The sequence below is a fragment of the Vipera ursinii genome (genome assembly GCF_947247035.1).
Source record: "Vipera ursinii genome assembly, chromosome: 1".
Taxonomy (NCBI): Eukaryota; Metazoa; Chordata; class Lepidosauria; order Squamata; family Viperidae; genus Vipera; species Vipera ursinii.
This window is the reverse complement of record NC_139512.1, coordinates 169117446-169130428: the sequence shown is the minus strand read 5'-3', so window position 1 is coordinate 169130428 and position 12983 is coordinate 169117446. Positions and strand designations below refer to the sequence as shown.

Sequence of the window (12983 nt, the reverse complement as noted above, 5' to 3'; positions counted from 1 at the left end):
GGCTAATGCCTCCTTAAGTAACACCAGCTGCCTGCAATTAGTGCAGGTTGGAGTCCCACCAGGCTCAAGGTTGACTCAGCCTTCCATCCTTCCCAGGTAGGTAAAATGAGAACCCAGATTGTTGGAGGCAATTAAGCTGACTTTGTAATAATGCCACTTGGGGGGAGGCGAAAGCCCTAATAAGCAGGCATATACATAGAATGAAGGCTACTGCTAAGCTTGTAAGCCGCCCTGAGTCTTCGGAGAAGGGCGGGATATAAATGGAATTAAAAAAATAAAAATAATAAAAATAAGGCAGATTGAAGTAGACCGCTCTGCTCGTTTTGGGTTACTTGCGGGTAGGTAGGCCCGACGCAATTCTTGATCGCACTGGCCTGCCTGGTAAAGGAAGTCCACAGAATTTGATCTGGACAGATGTGCTCAGCTGATCGGTGGAAATTGACCATGGACCACCTCTTGTGCCATTTTTAAAAACTTATTTTTTACCGCAGTTGAATTCTTTTTAAAGTACGATGACCTCACTTGGATACAGTACTTGGAATGGAGTACCAGAGTAGAGTGGAATTAAGGCGTTTTATTTTAATATTAGCATTAAGGTTGGCTGTTGCCAGATAAATTAACATATTAAATTAATTACATAAATTATATAATAAATAGGTTTATAATAAATTATCTCAAATATATAAATTCAATTCAATATTTAATTAGTAGTCCTATTTTGCCCTAATTTGTTAGTCCCTCATGTTAAGAAAAAGAAATGGCCTTGTATGAATTTATAAAAGCTCCAAATATTATTTGCAAGTAGTTTTTAGAAATACTTTGTTTATATGACTACAGCTCTGTAATTCAGTGGACAATTTTGTCAGGATTTTCTTACAACTACGGTACTACTTTCCTGAGTTCTTTATGACAGTAATATATTCCCTGTAAATATTCTTCATATAAATTGCAACATCTGGTCCATCAGTATTTACAGAATCAAAGCAGATGAAATATTAGCCCATTCTTCATTTTTAAGTAGAATATGGTTTGCTTAAACATAGTTAAAGTGAATGATGGAAAACAAGGGCAAAATAACACAGTAAGAGACATGCTTGATTCTAATAATACAACCATATTCCTGTAGTGGCAGTGTGAAAGATCATTGGATTTCAAGGATTTAGGATTTCTCCATATTTAGCGTTCATTCTGAGCTATGCTTTTAACCTGCTTGTTTTCCACTCTTGTTTGAGTGGGAGGGGAAGCTTCACACAGCTGTTGATTGTTTAGGTTAGCACTGCCTTATTTGTGAAAATTTTCAGACTTTTGTTTGTCATCCAGCATTATACAGATCAGGTGCAGCTTGTGTCCGTGGAAGCAAAGCGACAAAGTTTGGGACCAGATTTTAATAAAAACCCCTAGAATTGCCCTTTTAGTTTTGAATCTCAGCATAGGCTTGAGCTTTCAGCACTGTGTAACCAGGGCTTGCTTCAAAAGGAGCTCCTAAGCAGCTGGAGGAAGAGCATCTTGCTCAGTATATTATGCAATTTGTATATGGCTAAATATACCTCTGTCTCTAGAATGACGTCTGAAAATACCACAGGAGTAAGTCAAAGCTCAAATGCAGAACCGAAGGAGTTGCTGAAAAAGAAAAAGAAAAGAAAAGCAGACTTCCTTTGATGTACGGCACACCTTCTCTGAAGCTCTTCGAGAAAACTAGATCGTTTCCAAACTTAAATCCAGATTTCAAAGGAAGCGAGTCTCATAAAGAAATCATTCTAAAATTGTTCTTGTCCCTGCTCCCACTCTACAGAGAATAAAAATGCAAGGAGGAAAGGAAGAAAGAGTAATGCAACTTTGTGACTGAAACCTGTGGTTTTTAATCTGAGACTTCTCCTTTTTTTACTTTCAGATGGTACTTGGTGAAAATATAGAAGGAATCTGCCAACTGGGCAGAAAAAAAAATCTTCAAACTACTTTTCAGCAAACATAATTACTTAGGATCTGCCTCTATATTTCTCAAAAGAGATCAGCATGTAAAGAATTAAATAAAGCCTTTAGTAATTGTCCTTCCTGTCGTTTTACTTAAATATGATTGCTTGCACAGGAACTCTGGTTCAAGCTTGAACAGAGTCTTAAAAGAGACTGCAGTCTATATTTTTGTTTATTAAACAGATTTATGTAGTCACTCAACTCATAGTTACTCCAGGCAGCAAACAAAGGTGCTCCTTCCAGCCCAATATAAAGAACAGTTGCTGGAACTGAGTATCTAATTTAATGAAGAGAAGGACTAGCGGTGACATGATAGCAGTGTTCCAATATCTCAGGGGTTGCCACAAAGAGGAGGGGATCAACCTATTCTCCAAAGCAGCTGAAAACAGGACAAGAAGCGATGGATTGAAACTAATCAAGGAGAGAAGCAACCTAGAACTAAGGAGAAATTTCCTGACAATTAGAACAACCAACCAGTGGAACAGCTTGCCTCCAAAAGTTGTGGGTGCTCCAACACTGGAGGTTTTTAAGAAGTAATTGGACAGCCATTTGTCTGAAATGTTACAGGGTTTCCTGCAAGTCAGAACTAAGACAAGCCAACATTACTGAAGATAAATCAAGACACAGCACCAAGGAATTTATTTCTGTGATCCTTTAAAACAGAGGTCCCCAACCTTTTGGGCACCAGCGGCTGGTTCCATGGAGTGAGGTTTTTTTGCAGACCAGAGGGGGCGTGGTTTTGTGTGCTGCCTGCATCCCACAGATGGGGCTTTGCTTGTTAGTGCAGCTCTGTTGCTGACATGCCATGGCCCAGTACTGGTCCACGGACTAGGGGTTGGGGACCCCTGCTTTAAAAGACATTACACCCAAGACTTTTGAGATGATAATAGTAATAAGTCCATTTGCTTAACAGCATATTCTATGAAAATTATGCATTTGCCGTAATTTTATATTGTCCTATTTTCCAGGGACAAATGCATGAACTAATAACAGTGATATTCATCCCCCACTTCACAAAGAAGCTATTTGTAGCATAATACCCAATTTATAAAAACAAGATGATTGCAAAGTTACTTGAAGGTAAATTCTATTTGAAGTCACAGAATACTCCAAGAAAGACTTAAATAATATCAAAATGAAGGTTTCCATCTTTAAAAGAAGACCGCAGTTTCTCTTATGCCTCCTGGGCAGAAGATAAACTACAGTAGTGACATCTTTGCACTAATGTAATCTCCAATAATTTCTTTACCTCTTGCTTCTCAGAGAAACCAACCAATGAATGTCCTTCGAAATCATAAAAATCAAAGCAGAACTGTTTTCTTAAAGGAAAGGAAGTGGAGCCTGAAGTGAGATTGCATCAGTCAGGTTTTTTTAAAAGTAGAGATCAGTTGAGATAGCACCTTGCTGGGAGATTGTCAGGGTTCTAATTTCTTTATCTATTTGCTTTGATGGTGGCTATTACGATATGAGCCTGCAGGACTTAACGCTCAGCAGAACAGGATTATCTCCAAACATACACTTCTTTACTGAGGGCTTTTTATACAACATGACGCAAGACAACTTGTATAAATTAGACGTGCAATCAAGGTTGTTAGGTACTGTTGCCTTCCAAACTGCTAGCTGAAAACTCCTAAAAAGCATTCAGAAAACGTTACTATCATTCCATTTGCGAATCAGAGCAAGAGGAATTTACCAGTTACCTTTCCATTGCGCTATACACAACCACCAAAATAACTCCAGGGAGAGGGAATGTTCAACCTGCATTTCAAAACTCACCAACCCAGCCTGACAATCGGCTTTTCCTCTCTGCTGCACCACTGCCTAGCAAGTTTAGTCCTTTTGTAAAATGGAAATATGGTAGCTTGATCAAGGTGACCATAGAAGAAGGACGGTGTAGAAAAATATGATCAGACTGGTGTGGTAGTTAAGGTACTAGCCCAGAAACCAAAGACTTGAGCCCTTAATCCCTCTTTAGGTGTAAAGGTCAGCTGGGTGATTTGGGGCCTGTCATACTCTCTCAGACCAATCCACCTCATAGGATGGTGGTTGTGGGGAAAATAGGAGGAAGAATGAGTATTATGTCTGTTAGCTACCTTGAATCATTTATAAAGTAATAAAGGTGGGGTAAAAATCCAATATTGGCTAAGAGGCAGGTAGGTAGGCTGGTGAAGCTGGAAGAAGAAATGTTGACTTAGCTTTTTTTAAAAAATTAAAAACATCTCTGTTTTAAAAACAAAGTCTTCTGGCTAAGCCCAATTAATACATATGTTTATCTTCTGAAATTATCTAATCTAGGTGGATGTTAGGAAAAGGTATTATTTCCAAAGCTAGTCTTAGCTTATGGGCGTGAACATCATTTGGAAGAGTATTGTAAGTGATGTCAAAACAATGACAACTTGCCTAAGAAACTGGCTTGATTTGAAAAACATATTAGGCTAACATATTGTCAGGTGGTATCTGGAACTGTATGTTGTATAATCTCAGGCCACTATGTTTTTTCAGGAAACCACAGCGCAACTAATCATCGCTTAGCATTTTCTACCCAGCCAACCCCAGAAAAGAAAGCTAAAGTAGTCCCTGAATTCCAAATATTTTTGGAGTTTTTCTGCTTCAACAGAATACTGCTTCAACAGAATTTCATTGTTCACAGTCCTATGTATTGTTTCCTCTCATCCCCACCCCAAATTTAGCAACTGACCTCAGTAAATACTACACTTCCTCTTTTCACCAGAAAGATTCTCAAGGAGTTAAAATACAAATGCTATGGAGGGAAGGTTGCTGAAAGGGGTTAGTGGTACTAGGGGAAAAGATGTGCCTGTGTCCTAAAATTTGATTTCCATAGTTATCTGAATCAAAACATACTTTGGAAAACTACATTATGTCTCTAATTCTTTAAATTATTCATTTAAAGAATTTAAAGCTTGGTTGCCTCATTTTATAGCTCATCAGAGCTCTTTAAACTCCACAAGGTTCCAATAGGATGGAAGGATTAAATCTGGAGTAATTCTCAGCACTTCAGTAAGTAAATCCTCACAATGAAGGCATTTTGGAGAAGGTTAAGCCTATACTATATATTTTGTGCCTCCTCTTTCAAGGTTTGTCATACTCAAATAAAAAGCCTCAAACCATTTTTGAATATAAAGGATAAAAATCAATGCAACTTTAAGAGAGGATTGTAAACTGTTCCATAGCTCATTAGTAAAACCTGTAAGGAATTATTTGCCAATTCTGGAAGCTTAGTTGTTCTGTGTGAAAGAGACAGCATATGCTTAATAAGATTTAAAACATTACATGCACATAACTCACGTAATACTTTAAAAACCTGGGTAAATCTACTCTGTTAATACTGAAACTCTGAATCTCAAAATAGACGATACATAACATATTTTCATAACCAAATGCTTATTTAGGGGGGTACTCTGATCTACTTTCAGAATTATCATAGTGACTTATAACCAGTGAGATGGATGTGAATAGTAGGATAGAGAAGCATTGTACAATTGATGACGGTTACAAATAATGTCTAATGTTATTCCCTCATAAATGATTATATGCCATTATTTTAATTTTATCTAGTGAATACTGTTTTAAAAACTCACTTGACCAAAGTACCAATATTTCTGCTACCAAAGGCTGATAATGACAACTTTTACTGTTCCAGTTACTCATTAGCAGCTAGGCTAGCAAATTAGGATGGAGTTGTAATCAGTTGTGCTGGTTATGACCTATAAAGCCCTAAATGGCATGGGTCCCGGGTTACTTACAGGAACATCTGCTGCCGGCATCATCTTCCCTTCGTCCAGTGCGCTCCCACAGAGAGGGCCTCCTTAGGGTGCCGTCGGTGAAAGAGTGTCGACTGGCGGCCCCCAGGGGGAGGGCGTTCTCTGTGGGCGCGCCAGACCTGTGGAACCGTTTACCGGTGGAGCTCCGGATGGCTCCCGACCTTCGCTCTTTCCGACGTGACCTAAAAACATATTTATTCGAACAAGCCGGCCTGGTCTGATGGGTTTAGGGGTATTTTAACGTTTAGTAATTTATTATAATGGGCTATTGTATTTAATATTTTTTTAATTTTTATATATTGTATTTTATTGTATTGCCCTGTACACCGCCCTGAGTCCTTCGGGAGAAGGGCGGTATAAAAATTAAAATAAATAAATAAATAAATAAATAAATAAATAAATAAATAAATAAATAAATAAATAAATAAATACCGTAAATAAATAAATAAATAAATAAATAAATAAATAAATAAATAAATTTGAACTCCCCAAACTGAAGAAAGATGGCCCTCCATACACAGTGGAATATTTTAACCATTCTGTTTCTTTTTTAAAATACAATAATTTTATTAAAGTTTATTCGATATTAGCAAGTTGAATGTAAGTCCTCTTCTTTAATTATAATTTTTAGTTCTTTTCAGTTTCCTCTTTATCTTAGCAGTTTTTCCTAAATAACAGCATTTTCCCTTAGCAAGATATATAATATAATTAAAACATAACATTAACATAACACAACACAACATAACATGAAATTAATTCCAAATTATTTCAAATCCCTCGACCTTTAATAAATTTTTATCTTACTACAATCAAGATTCTAATAATTCTTTTACTGTTTATTTAACCACCACCACCACCCATTTTTAAGTTTTTAATGTTGCACTTATGTATAAATTAATTTGGTTACTAATATAATATTTATGCTTTATCTTTTGATCATGTGCACACTGAAGCAAGATTCACATTTTGGGGTTGTTTGTGGCAAAGGGTTTGAAGATTGTACTAAGCCACGGTTCTGCATAACAAAATGTATTGCATGAGTAACTCAGTTCATGCACCATATTAAATTATAAACTGGCTTTATAGAACTACAATAGCTGGATATAGATCTGACCCCGAGCCACAAAACAAGCAACATGTTGTCCTTTAGTGAAAATCCTGCTATGTTCTCTGGGATGAATTTGATCCTCTCTTCTGAGGATGTGGACAGCATTTATTGCAGGATCAGCAGCACAACCACCTGTAGTCTGGACCCTTGTCCTTTTGGGTTTGCAAAAGCCTCCAGGGAAGTTGTCTCTGGACTCAGGACACTGATGTCCTTGAAAGAGGGAATGTTGCCTCCATTTTTGAAAAAAAAGTAGGACAGTCCCCTCAAGAACTCATTGTTCAACCCAGATACACAGGACAATTATGTGTGGGATTCTCATGATTTTGCTTTCGTCTCATCCAGAGCCCCAGTTGAGGCAACCTGAAGTAATAGCCAATTGGTGTGTTTGCTTTGTTTGTAAGTGATTATAGAAGTTGCTCTATTTTGCAGGCAATTCTGTAGTAAAGCTTTCTGAACTGGAACTGGACGGTTTCTCTCACCTCTCCCATCTCCTTTCACCAAGCTGGTACTCTCCTTGAGCATTAGGGCTATAACCCCAGATTTCCCTTGAAAAAAGAAACTGTATGACCAAAGTGGAGGAAATTCATCCAAAACCTGCTTAATTTTATGCTAGTGGATACTTACATAATTCTCTACATGGGGCTGCCCTTGAGATCCACTCGGAAGCTTCAACTGGTGCAAAGTGCAGCGGCACGGACACTCTTGGGAGCCTCCCGATACTCCCATATCACACCTCTCCTCCGTGCGCTGCACTGGCTTCCGGTTGCCTTCCGTGTGAAGTTCAAGGTGCTAACAATGACATACAAAGCCCTACATGGCATGGGTCCGGACTACCTACGGGAGCACCTTCTGCCAATGTCAGCACCCCACCGTCCTGTGCGCTCCCACAGAGAGGGCCTCCTCAGGGTGCCACCGCTCAAGGAATGTCGGCTGGTGGCCCCCAGGGGGAGGGCATTCTCAGTGGGTGCGCCAGCCCTCTGGAACTGCTTGCCAACCGAAATGCGGATGGCCCCCGACCTCCGCACCTTCCGGTGCGAATTAAAAACTTACCTGTTCCAGCAGTCCGGCCTGGCCTGATAGCTCTAATTGGGGTCCCAGTTTGTATTTTACTATTGTTTGTTTTCACTATTGTTCATTCTGTATGCCTACCTTATTCTGTACACCGCCCCGAGTCCCTCGGGAGAAGGGCGGTTTATAAAAACAAACAAACAAATAAATAAATAAATAAATAAATTAAAAGTCCTGGCTCTGAAGATATATTTGGAGACAAAGTCCCTTTATATCATTTTTTTAAAATCATTTTCGACTCTTGGAAACTGCCTGGACAGATTCCAGCAGTTTACTTCACATGTTTTTTCAGAAATCGTTTGCCCTTGTCTGCTTCACAAGGTTGAGGGAAAGGGACTGGCTTAAGGTCACCCAGCTGGTTTTGAACCCAAGTTGGGACTAGAATTCACAGCCTCCCGGTTTCTAACCTGATGCCTTAACTACTATACCAAACTGGCTCTTGTACATCAATAGTTTGGAATAAAGCGACCTCAGATTTTTCTGTGGGTGCCCCAAAATGACCCTTTTTAATTTGATATTTTTTTATGGCAATGGCTCCAAGTTATAGATTTAATAAAGAATACTGAACAATTCATAAGTGAGATCAGCACTTGCATTTAGTACAGCTCAGTTTTATCACATTTCCTGCATATAGTTTATACACTGGAGAACATTTTCCTTGGAGTAAATTTGATTTTTCAGATGCTTTAAAACTTCTTTTCTCCTAGTAACCTATATTACAGTGATGGCAAACCTTTTAGAGACTGAGTGCCAAAGCTGCAAACCAAAACCCACTTATTTATCGCAAAGTGCCAGGGGTGCATCAACATTGTGGTGCCCTCGGGGGGGGGGAGGCAGGGAGGCGCCTCTGAGTGCTGCCTCTGGCACGCAAAAACCAGGGGCGCAAAAATGGGCCACCGTGCGACAAGGCGCAAATATGGCCGCCACGGCGCCATGGGGTGCAGATATAAGGCGCTGCACCATGCAAGAATGAGGCAGGGCTAGTGAGTATCACGCAGGCACTACCCCACCCCATTTGCAGCACCTGCATGCTCATAGCACCATGCACGCATGCACGCATGTAAAATGCTTCCCCCTCCCTTTTCTTCCAGTCCGTTAATCAACAATGGTTGGTGACCTCTGCTCTACTCGAGCTTGCTAGGTCGGCCGCTTCGCCTCCTTTGTGCTGGGCAGGGCTCCTGCTCCGAACTGCTGCTGGCGGCAGTGCACATACCAACAGAGAGGGCTCTGAGTGCTGCCTCTGGCACGTGTGCCATAGGTTCGCCACCACTGCTATATTACCTTCTATCTATAACTATTTCCCCTCTTTTTTAAAAAACAAAAATGAGGACAAACCTTATATCTATTATTATTATTATTATTATTATTATTATTATTATTATTATTATTATTAATTTTATTTGTATACCGCCCTTCTCCTGAAGGACTCAGGGATTCTAAGTTCCTAGTGGGAAATGCATCAGTGTTGGTCAACTTAACTCCAACTTAAGTTCTTGCTGCTTCTTTTATATTTATAATTCCTTTGTTTTCAATATTTTAAAAGTTTTTCCTACTTCCTGTTATTTTCTCACTGGATGCATTCCATTATCAGATTTTATCATTTAATTGTCGTGTTTATAATACTCCTGTTGAGTTTTGTCATTTTCCCTCTGCAACATTAGGCCTCTGGCTCTATAAAATCATCCTACTCATTTTCTATTCACAGGCTTTAAAGAAGACAGAATTAAAGAATCAACTCCTTTACACAGTTTGTGCTAGGAACTGCTAAAGTCAATCCATTTACATAAACAATACAATTTGCTAATCACCAAATATATGCAATTGCAAAAATTGGAAACACATAGTTACAAAAACACTCATACAGCTTATTGCTCTTTCATATTAGTGGACCATGAAGCAACTAAATAGGATGGGTATAACACAGCATGCTAAGACATCAAAAATTAACTAAGGCTAACAATAGTCAAGATAGTATGTGATGTGAATACAGTTGCTAGATGTTTGTTTGCCCGTGTTAAGGATGTTGTGTAAACATAGCCATTGTATTGATATGTCACCCTAACAACCACTAAGGAATCATTAAGACTTCATTTTATGGCTGCATTTAATTGGATCAGAATAAATTGTACTCTGGGACTTGCTTTTGAATCAATCTGAATAGGACTATGTTCTGTTTTTATCTAGAGGAAATATTAGTCACCTATATGAAGGGGCGCAGTGGCTCAGTGGGTTAGGACGCTGAGCTTGTCGATCAGAAGGTCGGCAGTTTGGCGGGTCAAATCCTGAGTGCCGCGTAACAGAGTGAGCGCCTGTTACTCGTCCCAGCTTCTGCCAACCTAGCAATTCGAAAGCACGCAAAAATGCAAGTAGAAAAATAGGGACCACTATGGTGGGAAGGTAACAGTGTTCCATGCGCCTTTGGCATCTAGTCATGCCGGCCACATGACCACGGAGACGTCCTCGGACAAGTGCTGGCTCTTCAGCTTTGAAACGGAGATGAGCACCGGCCCCTAGAGTTGGAAACGACTAGCACGCATGTGCGGGGGAACCTTTACCTTTATATGAAGTTTACAAAAATTTCTCTAGGGACCTTTTTAAAAAAATCTTGTTATTGACTTAGGTAGCAACTTACATAAAGATACTCTGGACAATACTTTGTTGAACAGTTACCAGATCTAATTTACAAGAATCTGGAATACCATTACATGGCAGCAGAGAGTACTGTGTAGCTCTTTGCTAACATCTAGTGGCCATCCAGATTCTTGCAGCCCTATCACTGAGTATTTCATTCTATTGTACACTGTCCAGAGTCACTTTATATGAGACTAGTGGACATATAAACTTGATAGATAAATAAAGTGGGACTTCAAAGTAAACATGAAATACGTACTATAATCTTAGGTAAAATTACTTGGAATTTGAGACTGAATAAATACGCTTTGAGTTTTGCTGTAAACACATTTACCTTGTTCCATATACCTTTTCCCACACCCCTTTCAATAATTGGTGACAATGCATACAGGCTATACTTAAAGAGGAAGTACAAATGGATTCTGGTGGTCAATTTGTTTGCATTGGTTTTGATTGTCTTTATTCAAAATATACATGTACAGGATCTGCATAAACTATAAACTAATGGGAAGGAGCTAGTAGAATTCATGATGCAAGGGTGGTTGTTGTACATTTCCTCCTCTGTGACTGGTAGGACTTTCAGAGCAGCTATTACAAGATAAAATATTCTTTGGAAGAGAACTAAAAACAGACAGTATGTCTGAGCAAGCACAACCATAAAAATATAGGTGGATAGTGCTTTCACATTGACATTAGCCGTGCTAATGAAATACCGAAAGATAGGTTGTGATTTTACAAGACAAGTTATAGGCAGAAATTGGCCAGAAATTCACAATCAGTTGACTCTTGAAGAGGGTTGGAGAATTTTATGAGCGTATTTCTACATCTTTAAATTGACGTACATTATAGCTGCTGCCACATAAATATTGTTGTTTCTGGATTTACAAGTATAAGGAAAGTAGAGCCAATAGTGTAGTTATTGGGCAAATAAGAAAGGTAAAGGTGCTTTGAAATAAAGCCTGCAGTTTCCTTGGCAATGTAGTTTGCAGTTGCTTTATGGCAGATTTTATTGTTTTATTTCTTAGTCTAAACAATAGATCTGGAGTCTCTAGGAGATTCCTTTATCTAGGTAATAACAAAGGCCTGCCTTCTTAGCTTTAGAAATCAACCAAAGAAGGCTAGAGGTGATTCATTTTCCATTGCCAAATTGAATCAGTTACATGAAATACATAAATGAAAGAAGAAAGAGCTAAAATCTAGTGTTGCGCAACATTCCTCCAGAGTGGGGGCTGTTTTCATCTTTGAATTATATCAAATCTGACACCAGAAACAGACTAACAGATGACCTGAATGCTACATGTATTGCTCTCAAACTTACAAAGTATAAGCCAAGGTTAGACAAATTATCAGCATGCATACAACAGCAAAAAATCACATTAATTGTTCAAAAGCATGCCAAATGCAAACTTTTACCTTTCAGTAAAAAGTTGTTTGTATCATTGAAAGCTTTGTTATTGTTTTTCTTTTAAGACAAAAGATGTTAATGTATGAGTTGTTTTTTCTAAACTAAAACCTCAGCATTCAGATTAAATTGCCGTGTTGGCACTTTGTGATAAATAAGTGGGTTTTGGGTTGCAGTTTGGGCACTTGGTCTCTAAAAGGTTCGCCATCGCTGTCATGTAGCTTTACATGGCAACAAGAATGTGACAGATAGTAACAACATGACCACTCTGTCTACTGGAACTAGACTGGATTTAGATTCCCTAAGTTAAGTTACTAGTGAAAGACATAATTGCTACTTTTTGAGCAAGTAAACCTAGCTTTCCACTCCAGCCCTGCAAGATACCATGGCCCAAAGGTACATTTCAAATAACTTTAGATTAAGGTATTCAGATTATTTAAAACAATTTATGTGAAGGCCTGGAGGAACATTGTCCATAGGGTCGCGATGGGTCGGACACGACTTCGCAACTAACAACAACATGGTGAAAAATAAAGCTACTTCTCATAGTAACTCATAACACTAGTGTTGTTTTGCTAAAAGCCTACTAGCCAAAAATGGTAAGAAATCCTCATATGTACAATACGTACTGCATCAATGATAGTTTATTGTAGCAGAAGAATTGCTTTAAAATAGTCCCCCCATATTTTGAAGAGAACAGATTTGATGTACGTCAATCAAATGGCCACAGAGAAAAGCAGTTATAACAAATACACAGAATACTCAATGTTTTTCCCCATCTGCATTAAATATGTATGTTTTAAAAATAGAAAAAGAAAAAGAAAGATTATTATTGTGTGAAGGAACATGGAAGGAGTCTTTGTATGAGCTCAGTTCTGGTACATATAGTTGAAGGTAAAGAGTAATTTAAAATAACTTTTAATAAGTTCTCCAGACCATCTTAGATAATGAGAATTCTTACTTACATGTTTAACTGTTTTGTTTTCTTCTTATGTATTACTGATTCTTTGTCTTACATGCC

The 12983-nt window shown here is 38.5% G+C and overlaps 1 protein-coding gene across 1 annotated transcript in view; it reads left to right on the top strand.

Moving 5' to 3' along the window:
• HIBCH (3-hydroxyisobutyryl-CoA hydrolase) overlaps positions 1-12983 on the top strand; it is a 74352-nt gene that overhangs the window by 1546 nt on the left and 59823 nt on the right. The window lies entirely within an intron of this gene.